We start from the raw sequence: 15074 nt of genomic DNA, 5'->3' as shown, positions 1-15074 counted from the left end.
GTTGGCATTATCCTGGACTCCTCAGTCTCCCTCATCCTGCATATCCAATCAGTTGCCAAATGTCAGTGTTTCTATTTTCTTACCATTTCTGACTTGTTATTAAGTCATTTCAGTCATGTCCAACTCTTTATGACCCAATCTGGGTTTTGCAAAGGTACTGGGATGGTTTGCTATTTCATTCTCTGGCTCATTTTACAGATGAGGAAACTGAGGCAAACAAAGCTAAGTGACTCTCCCTGGGTCACACAGCAAGTAAGGGTCTGAGGCCAGATCTGAACTCAGAAACGTGAGTCTTCCTGATTCCAAGCCCAGCGATCTAAACACTGTGTCATCTAGCTACCATATGACCTCCTTTCTTCACCCACATGGCAACCACCTTAATTTAAGCCCTCATATCTCAATCATGTTATCACATTAGCCTCCTATTTATTCTCTCTGCCTCAGTTTCTCAGAACTTTGCTTCATTTATAGAATGCTGCCAATGATTTTCCTTGCATGAAGATTTGATCACATGACTCTCTTACTCAACCAACTCTAATGGTTTCCTATCACCTCTAGAATAAAATATGAATTTCTGTATTTATTTTTAAAGCCCTATAGAGCCTGACCTCAGCCTGCTTTTCATTAGATATTGCTCCCCTTCCTACACTCTACAATTCAGCCAAAGTGGCCTCCTCTCTGTTTTGTATTAACAACACTCCATTTTTGTTTCCATGACTGTATGCTAGCCTCCCCCAAGTCTGTACTGTACTCTCTTCTTACTTCTGCCTCCTAGTTTCCCTCTCTTCCTTTAGGCTGCAACTCAGGCACCATCTTCTGCATGAAGCCTTTCCTGATTCTCAATTGCTACTTCCCTCCCTCCCAAACTATCTTATATTTAATTTCTTTGTATATAATTGTGTTTATTAAATTTGTATTTGTGACATGTATTTGTTTCTGTACATCACAAAAACTTTGAGAAAAGAGTATCAAAGAGGAGAGGGTGATATACACTGTCAAAGGCTTTAGAGAGGTCAAGAAGGATGAGGATTGAGAAAAATCCATTGAATTTGGAATTCATTGGTGACTTTAGAGAGAGCTGTTTCAGTAGAATGATAAGGTCAGAAGGAAAATTTTGTGGGGTTAAGAAGAGAATGAGAGGAGAGAAAATGGAGGTATCTATTGTGGATAGCCCTCTTAAAAGGGCTCCCAAAGAGTTTATCCCCAAAGGGCAAAAAAATATAAAGGACAATAATAAATAGAGATAGAAGGATCAAGTAAGGATTTTTCAGGATGAAGGAAAAATGTACGTGTTCATATGCAATAGAAAAGGAGCCAGTAGGCAAAGAAAGATTGAAAATAAGTGAGAGAATGGGGAAGATAGAATGAGCCATCTGTTTGAGAAGATGGGACTGAATGGGATCAGCTGTGCAGGTAGAATGTTTTGCATTGCTAAGAAGTAGGGCCACCTCTTTGTGTGAGACAGGAGTGAAGAAGGAAATACTGGCAGAAGGCATCTGAATGATAAGACAAGGAAGTTCACAAAAATGTCATTTTTTTCTAGAAAATACAAGACAAAGTTTTTAGCTGAAAGGGTGAGGGTAAGGGGAGCCATGGGAGGTCTGGGGAGGGACAAAAAGATTTAGAAGAGCCATTTTGGAAGAATGGGATAGTGAGTTGATAATGGAAATGTAGAACAATTCTCTAAAAGTGGTGAAAGCCTCGTTAGGATATGTAGCATAAATTTGTAGTGGACCAATCAGGACATTTCTGTGATTTTCTCCATCTTCATTCAACAGCATGTGTATGGGAGTGAAGGAAGAGGATGGTGGAAGTTATCCAAAGTTGAGACTTGGCAGAATACAACTGTCAAGAAGGCAGTATAGAGTTTTTTGTTGTTCATCATCCATACTCAAAGAGGATTAATGACATCACAATGTTGGGGTCAAGGTACAGTATGTTCAACTGTGACTGATCAATCCAATAAGAGCTTGGAAGGCTATACCACAGATCGGGCACAAATTTGAAGATATCTCTAGATTTGTGCATCTCACACTTCCTTTGTGTTACTGCCGTTCTGCTTTGTTCATAGAGAACAGCACTTTCTTCGATGTGGGCATGCTATGCTGGGTGGTGGCAGCATCTCCTATGTCTCACAATCAATGTTAAAGTTCTTCAAAGAGATCTTGAGGGTGTCCCTGTACTGCTTCTTCTGATCTCCATGTGAGGAGTAATGTTGCCATGGTCAGGGCTAAGCTCACAGGTGCTCAAGCAAGTTGGTTACCTCTGGCTCAGATTGAGTTCCCCTTTCGACATCCTTTACAAAAGATAATAGTTACTTCTTAGGTTCATAGACAGCTTGCAGTAACTGTAAGATTTCCCCAGAATGCTTGATGGGGGTATGTTTGGCTGTCAAGAATCCCCTCTCTAGGGGTGGCTAGGTGGCACAGTGAACAGAGCTCCAGCCCTGGAGTCAGGAGGACCAGAGTTCAAATCTGGCCTCAGGCACTTAACACAAAAAACTAGCCCCATACCTTGGGCAAGTCATTTAACCCCAATTGCCCTACCTTCCCCCTCCAAAAAAAAAAAAAGAAAGAAAAGAATCCCCTCTCTTTTCATATGTAAGCAGTCAGGGAGACCTCCCAGGTTGTGCTACAGACAAGAATATCACCTACATGTTGAATTAAGACTACTGTTAGTCAGCTCCAGATCTCTCAAATCTTTTCCTAAAGCCTGATCAAATAGGTAGAGGCTATCTTGGAAGACTTAGGGCAGAACTATCCATATTAGCTGGTATGGGTTTGGTTTCTCTGGGGGTGTCCCCTCAAAAGCAAAAATAAACTGAGAGTCTTTACTGAATGGTATACAGAAGAAAGTATCTTTAAGGTCCAGGGTGGAAAACCACTAGGTATCACCCAGAATTTGAGAAAGGATGGTATAAAGCTTGGGTACTGTAGGGTGGATAGAGATAATGGTTTCATTAACAGCTCAAAGGTCCTGTCCCATGTGGTATTCTCCATTAGGCTTTTTTATTAAGAGGATGCTACTATTACAGGGAGATTGGCATGGGACCAGAAGCTTATACTTAAGGAACTTCTCAATTAGTGCCTGTAATCCCCCCAGGGCCTCAGGCTTAATTGGTGCCAGTGGGGAAGCACATTAGGATCTTGGAGGCAGAGGAGGACTGGGGTGGCCTGGATGGCTCTCAAGGGGATTCCCTGGTCCCAGACTGAGGAGTCTACCCCATCCCAAATCTCTGGTGGAATATGAGGGGAACTTGAGGAAAGTAACAAAAGCACTCCCAGCAGTCTAAGGTATAAGAAGTGGGTCCCTAATTTCACCTTAGATCCTACCCCACCAGGGGGACTGGTCAAGAGAAGAAGACAAAAAAGGAGTGGTTAAACAACAGATTCTTGAAGTGGCAAAGCAGAGAAAAGGTCTCAAGGCACTTTCTAAATTTACCTTTGATCCCCAAAACCTGGTGGTGTGAAGGAGGGGTAGGGCCAGAGTCATGGGATAGGATAGGGTAAGTGGCAATAAGAAAGCTGATGGTCTTACCTGACATATGAAAAGTTACCCTGGGTTCAGCCATGATGATGGAGAAGAAGCCAGGTCCTGGGCCACCTCACTTCAAACTTCTGAGGAGCATGGGCTATTGGGAAGTGGCTTATCAATACCATTTTGGGCAGTCTCTCTTTCAACATTCCTGATGGTTGCAAATAAGACATGGGCCCAGTAGCTTCCTCTTCAATCAACTAACAAGACCAGTGGCCCTTCTTATGGCATTGAAAGCACAAACCCTTCTCACAGGAATTGTGGGCAGGACTTAAAGAAGGCCACTTTTCACTGACAGTTGTAAACCAAGGCAGACACTCTGTTGAAGGAATCTAGATCTCTCTTTCCCCCAAAGGGTAAGATGCCCTTCCCCCCCCCACACACACTTAAATCTCCAAGATTTAAATTCCTTTTTTTCCTAAAGTTAAGAAAGCCAGAGGAAGATGATGACTGTGAAGTTAAAGAAAGGTTTTTATTAATCAGAGAGGAAACATGTACAGAAACATGTCCAGCCTGTGCTGAACCAGACACCAGGTAATAGATGGGAAGAGCTTATATACCTTTTAAACAAAGATAAGGAATTTGGGGAGAAAGGTAGGCTTAAAAAGGAGATGAGTCTATGAGCCCTATCCCCAAGGGGAGGAGGGAGTAAGAAATTCTAGGTATTAGAACTGAGGCCCTTTGATACACAAATCAGAAGGCATTCTTAGGGGCTGCTAGTTGGCACAGTGAATAGAGCACTGGCCCTGGAGTCATGAGGACCTGAGTTCACATCTGGCTTCAGACACTTGACACAACTAACTGTGTGACCTTGGGCAAGTCACTTAACCCCAATTGCCTTGCCTTCCCCCTCCAAAATGACCCAAAAAAAAAAAAAGGTTTAAGGCCTAAGAAGGAGATGTCTCTAAAAACAGGATATTCTGAGAACCCCATAATGAAAGTTAGGGGAGCCTCTGGAGATAAAGTTGTCTCCCCAAACCATAAAACAGTATGTATCCAAGAGGGCCATAACCTACAGTCAGGAATGTCTTTAAAGATAGGGATGTCTCTTAAAGATCCATAAACCACCAAATGGCTCAGGGTCTGCTTCAAAGTTGGTATGAGCTTCCAACTGGGTTTACTTTTGGTCACTGCAAAGGATTGTTGGTGTGTCAAGCTACTCCCTCTGTCTTAGTTAATACAGCCAATTAATACAGTCTGCATACAGCTTTTCTCGGTTACCTGGATAATTGGAGAGCTCAAGTACAAATTCACTTGAACACAGCCTTTTAAGGAACATTACCTAGAAAAGCTATGGCTATAGTGTATTCAGCAAGTGCCCTCAGCCAGAGCTCCATCCTCAAGGCCAGGACAATTAAATGCATTTAACACCTTCAATGCAGAGAGTTAGAAGGTGTTTCCAAGCCCATAGTTCCTTTGATTATACAATCTACCTAATCCCAGGAACCCAAATCCCATCTGATTGTATATATTCATTTAACAAGGCAAAGACACACCCCTGAAGGAATTTTTGGAAAAGAAAGGAAAGAGGATTTATTTGCTTTTCCTTCTTCCTTGAAGAAACCTAGTGTTATTTCTTGGTAATAATATACATAGAACCACTGAGAGGAGAGAGTTTTCTTACTTTTCATGGAAAGGACTCTTCTTAATTCTTGACCTGCCTGTGTGAACCAGATACAGTCCTAGAGGAGGGAGAGAGGTGGATGGAGGGGCAAAATGTTATAGAGAAATAATTCCCTTTCCCCACACACCTTGACCTTTTTTTGGAGGGGAGAGGGCAGGGCAATTGGGGTTAAGTGACTTTCCCAAGGTCACACGGCTAGTGTCACATGGTTAGTAAATGTCACACAGCTAGTAAGTGTTAAGTGTCTGAGATCAAATTTGAACCCAGATCCTCCTGACTCCAGGGCCGGTGCTCTATTCACTTCGCCACCTAGCCACCCCAGCACTTTGACTCTTTAAACCCTTATCCAGAGTCTCCAAGTCTATCCAAGCTTAAGTTTGGTTCATATCTAGGGTCCTCCTGAGATGGAGGGAGTGAAAAGGTACTAAATAAACAGTGGATATCAGGTATTGGACAGCAACTTATTTCCTCCACTCAAAAGAAATGCCAGATACAAATGACTCAGAAACTTGGAAGAATAAAATATTTCAATAAGCAATAGCATTAACTTATAATTACTATTATATGCCACTGAAAGGATGAGACAAAAATATCAAAATATGAAGCAGTTTACAGAAATGATGAACTGGCATTTCACCTTCACCTCAGGTCTGCATTGTCCAAACAATTTGCCCCAGGTCCCTGTCTTCTAGCAAGACACACCAGGGAGACTAGAAAAGTCTGGAGACAGATAGACAGACAGAGATAACCAGAGTCGAGTTGCCTTAAACTCTGATACAGCCCATCTCTCACAGCCTTTAAGAAGCAAAGAACTGCTCAGGATTTGCTGCCTTATCCCTAACCTCTAAGTCCTTCAGAACTGAATTATGTGTTTCCCTAAAATAAGCCAGGTCACAGGCTCAGCATTCCATGGGATAGTTAGATCAGACCAAAGGACCTAATTTCTACCCCCATTGCATTTTTAAAAGAAACTACCTCTCACTTAGACTATTACAATATTCTTCTCATTGCTTTCCCTACCTCAAGCCAATCTTCAATGCATCCTCCACAAAATCTCCAACATGATTTTCCTAAAGTGCAGGTCTGGCTGTGTTGCTGCCCTACTCAGCAACTTCCAGAGTCTCCCTGTTATCTCTAAGATCAAATATAAACTTCTTTCTTTACCATTCAGATCTTTACAATTTCTATCCTTCCTAGTTTTCAAGTCTTTTTCACATATTACTCTCCTCCACACACTCTAAGATCCAGCTATATTGGCCTACTTGCTGTTTTACACACATTATGCTCCAACACCCAACTCCACGACTTTATCCTGGCTGTGTTCCATGCCTAGATTGCACTCCCTCCTTACCTACACTTCCCAGAAATCCTGAAAGTTTCCTTCAGGACTCAGATAAAGAGCCAACTTCTATATGAAACTTTGCTCATGTGCAGGTGGGGCATGAATAGAGTGCTGGGACTAGAGTCTGAAAGACCTGAGTTTAAATCTGGACAGGATATCTTACTAGCTGCTTGGCCCTTGACAAGTCATTAACTTCTGCCTGCCTCAGTTTCCTCAACTATAAAACAGAGATGATTATAGCACCTACTTCCTAGCATTGTTATGAAGATCAAATGAGATTATATTTATGAAATGCTTAATACAGGAACATATTAAATCCTTAATAAATGATTATTTCCTTCCTTCCTCTCTTGATCCTCTTAGCTACTAGTATACCATCTCCTAAAATTACCTTGTATTTATATCTTATATATTACATATATATGTACACACACACACATATATAACATTGGGAAAGCCAAAATGATTCTTTGTTATTCATTCCATTGTGTATCACTGCCAACATTTTTGTAACAGCAAAATCATTTTGTCTCAGAGTTAAGTTTGGAAATTCAGCTTTCCTGTAAATTACTCATTGCCCCTGAAGCAAGTTTAGAAGTTCAGCTCTCTTGCTAATCACTGTTCTATTCTTGTGTCAAGGAAATCTGTTATCCCTGGGCATCTGCTCTATTAGACAAGGTAGTCTGATCCACTATTGCTAAACTGTCCTTGCAGGTGGACTCAAACAACAAACATTTCTTAGTGACAGGATGGAAGGATGGGTTGCTGCTAGCCCCTCATTCCTAATTTCCAGCCAATCATATTGTTCCTCATACCTATGATGCTTCAGTCTATGTAACCAATCATATTGTTTTCCTCATCTACAATGCCATAAGCTTTGTAATCAATCAGACTGTATTTTCCATCGATGCTGCTGTCTTCTAGTTTTTGGACGCTCTTCCTTTTGTCTGTAAAAAAATGATCTGTCTGGCCTAGTTCGGTCAACAGAATCCATCCGTGTTGTGTCTGTACTGAAACTCTTCTTTTTCTGCCTCATTCACATGCTGGCTCACTCCAGTTCTTGTTGTTTTGTAAATGAAACAGGAGAAGTGGTAAAACAACTCCAAGCCCATTAGATTCAATCTTTTCTGAACTGGCAATTGCCTTGACATTTCCCCTAGATCAAACACTCAATTTAACAAGATGTTTATCTGGAAGAAATGAAAACTACTCTGAAACATGGCCTGAAGGAGCAAAGAAAGTTCTCGGCATGATACAACTGTAAAGACATGGAATGTTCCTCTTAAGACAGAAATCATCCTCTCCAACGGCAAAAATCATACTGTTTCCCTCATGCATTTGGGAGACCATAAATCAGTCAGGATTCCCTGCCTGCTAATATTGGTTTTTAATATTTTTGGACAGTCTGGCATCCTCTTTTCCCTTCTAAAATCACCAAGACATCAGCCTTTTCCTTCTCCTCTGTTTTCCTGAGATTCAGCTTTACCTCTTTAGTTCTGGATAACTTTTCCCCATACCAAGACCCAGTCTTCTTCTATTGATCGGTCTATTTTGCAGGTCCAAAGTGTGACAATTTCAGTCTTTTATCTTGGCCTGTAATTCTGAATTTTCCAACAGGCTGCTCTTTTTTAGTCCCAGACCAGAGATCTCATTACCCTAATTACTGCTACTTACTGCAGTCCTAGTAGATATGACAGTGAGGCAGGGAATACTGCATTCCCTGAAGAAATTGAGGATCACACAAAAGCAGGGAGGGATGTGTTGGATCCAGCTCTTAAGAGAATGGAGTATTAAATTATCAGTGTGAGCATTTACATCTCAGGAAATCAGCAAATACAAATCGAGGCTTGATTTATTGTTTTGTTGTTTTCTAGACTTTAAAAAGTGATGCTGACCTTCAGAATATTGGTGATATTCTGAAGTACTGTTATTTAAGAAGAAGTTTCACTTAAAATTATTTGGCTATCACTTATGAAAATTATGAGTTTGTTAACTAAGTTATTTTAAGTTTATTGTTTTAATAAAGTATTTACATAAGAATTTTAATAAGAAAATTGGTAATTGTACAAAGAAAAGACCTTGTAAAATCTCCTTTGTAAATCTACAAGGATTCTTGGACCCATCTAGTCCTAAATTCTTATCAACCCTGTGTAAGTGTTAAATGAGAAATTTTGCACAAAATGGGGTGTGTGTGTGTGTGTGTGTGTGTGTGTGTGTGTGTGTGTGTGTGTGTAATTCAAGCTTGCTTCATATATATATATATGTTTATTTATTTATTTTTGTGTTAATCTGGAGGTTCATGATTTCATAACACTTGGACAGTGTTGTTTTTCAAGGAGTGTTTAAGTGAACTATGTGGGATTTCAGAATGTAATTATTTTCTTGATTTCTAGAGATAAAAAGCCTGGTAAACTTTGTTATTGTGATAAGGCTGATTTAATTGGGCATATATATTTTTTGGCTTAGAAAAACCTGAATATCCTCCTCATTGCAAACACCTTTTTGACTAGAGTTAGGTGGCACTTAGGAATTTGTAGTAATTAGGAATTTATTTTGTTGAAGTACTTTTGGGTACTTAACTTTATGTTACTTAAAGATGTTACTACAATTTGTACCAACTTAATCTTGATAAATTCCAATTTTTAAAATTTATTTTTCTTTTAATATTGAATGAGACAGAAATCTGTTATTTTGGAGGTTTCCAACTAATTTGCTTTATGAAAATTTAGTGAGTATCTTTTTAACATCAGGATAAACTTTAAGCTGTTTTTAAGAAAGGGAAATACTTTTAGGAAGCAAATGTTAAGTAAAAAAAACTTTTGTGTGATTTGTACAAGCCCTGAAAAATTTTATTTGTAAGCCAATTTATTGCAGTAATTTGGTGGTATTAATAACAACTTTATCCAGAATTGTTTGAGGAGAAAGCCTTTTTAGGGACCCTGAATATTCTTTTTGGAATTTCATTCTTAGGTTTGTTGTGTCCTTGGACTGGCCTTAAATGGGCACTTAAAAAATAGTCAGCAGTCAGCAGCTCAGTGGAAGGGACATCTGAGATCTAAGGCTAGTGAATATCTGTCCTTAGGAATAAAGTTATCTTATTTATAAATTTATAAATTACTTTGAGAAGGCTAAGATGACCTCTTCTTAATTCATTTTCTCATATAAGAAATTTGGTTCCATATGCTAGAATATTTAATAGTGGTGTAGGCCTTGAGGACCAGTTTTGATGCTGTTATAACCATGACCCTGCTTATAACTCTCATAGCAAATTTCTATTACCAGGGCAGACAAACAGTGGAAATTTATTGCAATACTGAGTCTATTAGTTATTAGATTAGTACTAAGACATCTGAAATTACTGTAATAATCTGCAAGTATGAAAGGTCTTGCTGTTTTGATCTGAATTTGCAGCCATTCCATGGCCCAAGTTAAAATTAGTACTTGTACTTCTCATGTGCAGTTCCTGAAGTATGTCATTCTTTCAGAATGATATAAGTATATGACCAAGGTAAAGAAGCATGTGGAAAAAAGATATGAATCTATTAAGTTGTGAGATTAAAGTCAGAAACCATTTTTGTTTATGTTTTAAGGAATAGGATTTCAGCAGTTATGTTAGTGAAGAGTAGTAACTGAGGAGCTATCTTGTGTCACCTTAATGGGAAATCTGATTTTATTTGTGTTTGTTATTTAATCTGGGATTAGAAAACATATAGAAACGCATGCTTAAGAGTCACCTTAAAGATGTTCCCATTGTTTGAAGAGATTCTGAGAGTAGTAGTCTATGTTTATGTTCATCTGAACATGGTTAATAATGGAACATGTTTTACTATAGACAATGTTTCATTTAATCTGTTTTCTGTATACAGTTTGGGATTAGTATATTTACACATCCCATCCCAAGTCTTTTGTTGTTTGTTGTTAAGCATCTTTTTTTTTTTAAGCAATTGGGGTTAAGTAACTTGCTCAAGGTTACATGGCCAGTTATTTCTGGGTGTGGTGCTAAGTGTCTGAGCCCGGATTCGATCCCAGGTCATTCCAACTCTGGGGCCGGTGCTCTTACTCAATGTGCTACCTGGCTGCCCCCATTATTGAGCATCTTAAAGCCAAATCATTTGTGTAAAGTTAAGCTTAGGAATAAAAAGGCATCTACTTAGCACCAGTGCTAATTATATCAAGATAAGTTATAATTTTTCATGATGAATCTCTTAGTGTTACCAATGTGAGATTATAGTCAATACTTGTTATCTAGGGAATGTGTTCCTTGAAAACTGGATCCACTAAAAGCTACGATTATTAGAACTTGCTACTTAATACCCGTTAACTATTAATGACTCCAGGTATGATTATCAAGGAATGCTATTGAGCCAACGAATCAATGATTCCAGCAACCCTATGGAGTTTACATGCATGAACTGCAGGTGAAATTCTCATGGAAGAAAGTTGGGAGAACAACTTTTGGCATGGACTGAGGTTGGATCTTCCTGATTCTATTTCTCCAGTGTGACCTTTTCTTTTCAATGGAAAATACTGAAAAATGCTAAGTATAAAAAAACTGGGTTCTAATTTTCACACACACACACACAAACATGACAATTAATCTAAAATTGTACGTTTCCAGCTCTAAAATGTTCCAAATTTTATTTTCTAATAATAGAGACATAATGTTTGTGCTAGCTTTCATTATCTAACCTGGTTATTGGCAAAGTAAATTTAAGTTGTGTTAAGACCAATGATGAGATTTTTTTTTAGCAAAGAAGAGAGATCTCTACAAGCAACCTGAGTATAAGACAGTCAGCTGGAAACTGCTTGGAGACCATGCTCAGACCAGAGAGCTCTATCAGATAGTGTCCAGAGAACCAGCCAGCTGTAGGAGATGAGACTTCTTAGCTCTAAATGGAAATTTTGTTTTACTTTTTATCTATAAGGTCTACTTATCAAAGGGGATTGCCCCCTTTGACTTTAAAGTGTCTGTTCACTTTCCCTTTTCCTTTCATATTGTCTTCCTTTATGTCTCATTGCCATATCAGTTAGTAATTCAGTAAGGAAGCTATGCTTGTCAATATAATTAAATGGGGAAATGAGAGAAATGATTATTAATAACTAATGATTTGGAAAGATCCAGAATTCTCCCCTTCTTTTTCTAAAGTTCTATTTTTTTTTTAAAGTTCGGTCTCTTTAAGGACATTGCTGATAATGAGACTGGACTAGGACCTACCCTGCTATTGTCTTCTTCATAGGTTTGGGTGGAGCATACATTTTTTGAAAGGATGGCCCGAGTCTGGGGGTGGTCTGGGTACAGAGATTAGTTTCTCTTCTAGGGTGAAAGGAGGTCACTCTAAGCCCCTCATTTTAATATAACTCACCTCCCATTGTGTTAACCAGTCAGAGTTGATTGCCACTCCTCTTTCAAGAGAACCCATAAGCACTGAGCCAGCCTTCCATGATTGTCTTTGGTCTAAGAGAGATGGCCAAAGGACCATCCTTTTATTAATAATATGCTGGCCTTATCAATCAATCAATAAATAACATATATATGTATACATATATATTTGTATCTAATGGTGGGAGGGGAGGAGAAGGAAGAAAAAAAGATTATATAACTTTATTATATATTTAAAAGAATGGCAAGTTGTACCTAATAGATTTGCACTTTCATGTGCAATCGTCTTTTTAAAAATTATGCTATGTTATGGAAATGCTTCTTTTATTCCATAAATTAAAAAGAAAAAATATTTTTAAGGAAGAAAATTTTTTAAAAATTAACTCAGAAAAAAAAGAAAGAAAGGTCTTATGCAGGAGATTTTGAACTTAGTCTTGAAGGAGACCAGAGAAGCCAGGAGGCAAGGTTAGCTAATATGATTAATCCATAATATTAAGTACAAGGGTTGAATAAATTAAGGAAAAAGCTAATTTAAGGGGGGTATTCCAAACACACACACACACAATCTATTTTCATGAATTTGCAATACTGCATTTTGGCCATCTTCGTGCTCATGAAAGCCTTGCTACTTAGCTAGCAAACAGGAAAATTTACAAAACTGTTACTTAAAAATATGGTAGGGTAGGTATAAACTTGGTTGCTGGAATACTCTAAGAAGACCTCAAAGTCAGTCCTATTTGAAGCTATCAACCTGGTCTGAATTTGAAGGACTCTGTCCACTTCTAGAAAACCACCATTATTCACTATTAAATCTCACCACCAAAAGCAAGGAAACAAACTACATACTAAAAAAATTCATTTTGCCAGCTGACTGGTGAAGGGTTCTCCTCCCTAGAATGGCAGGAGGTAGGATGTAGTTAATCACAAATCTTATTTCCAGGACCAAAACAACAGAAAGGCCAATCACACAGAGTGATTATTCATCAGCAGTCTTTTGGGTGTCAAGCACAATATGAGCCATTGAATTGCCTGTATCAGCAATCCTTCAATAAAGAAACTGAACATCATCTTTGGGCATTTTCATGAAGGGGAAAAGAAAATGAGAGGGACTGATTCTATCTCAGGACAAGTATGGTGACTGCTTTGGAGGGTTTCTATCTCTATCAAAAGTAGATGAAGGGGCGGCCAGGTAGCACAGCGAGTAAGAGCACCGGCTCCAGTGTCGGGATGACCTGGATCAAATCCGGGCTCAGATACTCAGCACCACACCCAGAAATAACTGGCCGTGTAACCTTGAGCAAGTTACTTAACCCTGATTGCTTTAAAAAAAAAAAAGTAGATGAAGCCCCAGTGAACAGGGTAACTGGTAACTGAAAATACCTTTGAAAGCAACAAGTATAGACTTCAGTGAACATATTTCAACTTAGGAAAGGCATTCATGATTATTTAGTACTTCTGGATAGAATCAAGGGTTAACTCTAATTTGGTACCTTTCCTGATGAAGTGTCTTGATTCTCCAGTTCCATTACAATTCTAAGTCAATAATGTAAATGGGCCTAAGCTTGTCTCAAAGATGCTAAGTAAAGATGATTTCTACCAACACAATAATTAGTAGGGTTCTATGATCCAGGTTTTAACAAAAGCACTGTTGTACTGCAACCTGGGCCATGAAAATTAAAATTTGGCTTAGGGCATAGTTAAAGTTTTCCACACAAGGGCCCTTGATAGGTGGAGGCTTACTCCTTGTTCCCTTCTTGATTCAATGCTCTTGGGCTACCTCCACTGTGGCCTTAATGTTTGTTGTGACTTTGTTGATATTCAGTTTCTTTGAGTGATCCTGTTCTCTAAAAATAGTACTTCCTATACGGATATTTGTAGACCCCACTTCAATCTCATGTTGGAAATTCATGGACATGCCCATACTCAATTCTACCTGGTCAATGGGGATGCTGAGCTTCTCACACAGCTCCTTCTACAAGGACAATAGATCCTGATAGTCTGAGTTGGCTCTTTGCTGAGGTTGTGTCCAGAACTCCTGATGGTCATTAAACCCACAAACTCCAGGCTGAGACACTTGGCAGTGATGTGTTTCACTGTGGCCCCTGTCTCTGAAGTTGGGACCCTCTGTTTACTTTCTTCCCCACTGCTGTTAATCTGCACCAAGACAGTTAAACTCTCTGGAGAGTCTTTCTTCTGTCAGGAATTGTTTACTTTGTCTGCCAACTTCACAGAGTCTTCAATTTCTAGCATTTAAAGGTTGGGAACAGTGATCAATTTGCTGGCATCGTGTTTCTGCAAGTGACCAACAAAATGCCATTTTACCTTAGGACATGAAGATAGAATTTTAGTATTTGATGCTTTTTCTAGACACTCTTGAATATAGCTCTCTCCAAAGCTGCTCTGTCCATAAGCATATGCTTCAGTCACCATGTCAGCAGGCTTGGTTTTGCTCACAGCTACTAGCTGGGGGTTGAATGACTGGGAGATCTTGGCACTACCATGCTACCTCCTGCTGCACCTGTTCCTTCATTGCCCACAGTGCCAGCCCAACACCTAGCTAAGCCAACATGCCAGCAGCTCTTCCTACATCCCAAGCAGTTCCAACCTGTACATGATAGATCATTTCACATACAAAATCTTTTTCCACCTTGTATATGAAAATATTTGTGTTTGCAGACCAGGTTGATAGATTCAAGTAGGACTGACTTTGAGGGCTCCTTCTTACAGAGTATTACAGCAGCCAAGTTTATACCCACCCATTTGATGTTTGCTGATGATTATAAAATTCATAAAGCATATCATTTAATTTTTCAAAACTCCATGAACTATGGCTTGTATACTCTTCATTTCTTATAGTCAAGTCCCCATGGTCAATGAGTACCTGGCAGAACTAGGGGCAATTCATGGTGACCTGCAGAATGTGTAACCTGCATGTGGCAAACCACCATACACACAAGGGACCTAACCATCATACTCTTTGAATGAGGGAGAAAATAGGTCAGATAATCCTTCTAGTAACTGTAGGAAGCGGCTCCTTTCTATTAATGAATTGCTAAATTCTGTGACCATGAGATTATTCCACATCTATCCCATATTCTACTGATTTTTGCTAAAACATATTCATCTTTAAACTGAACCATCAATAATTATGAATATGTAGAAATAATACATTGCTTGGGACAGAACCTAAATGC

The 15074-nt window shown here is 39.1% G+C and overlaps 1 pseudogene; it reads right to left on the bottom strand.

Moving 5' to 3' along the window:
* Positions 1–13639: 13639 nt before the first annotated feature.
* LOC138143670 (pyridoxal phosphate homeostasis protein pseudogene) lies at positions 13640–14449 on the bottom strand (annotated as a pseudogene).
* Positions 14450–15074: the final 625 nt, after the last annotated feature.

Source organism: Petaurus breviceps, unplaced genomic scaffold, assembly GCF_028583685.1.
Source record: "Petaurus breviceps papuanus isolate PSGF00001 unplaced genomic scaffold, PetGlider_PUasm1.0 90654, whole genome shotgun sequence".
NCBI lineage: Eukaryota > Metazoa > Chordata > Mammalia > Diprotodontia > Petauridae > Petaurus > Petaurus breviceps.
The sequence above is the reverse complement of the archived record's forward strand: the minus strand, read 5'-3'. Positions and strand labels throughout refer to the sequence as shown.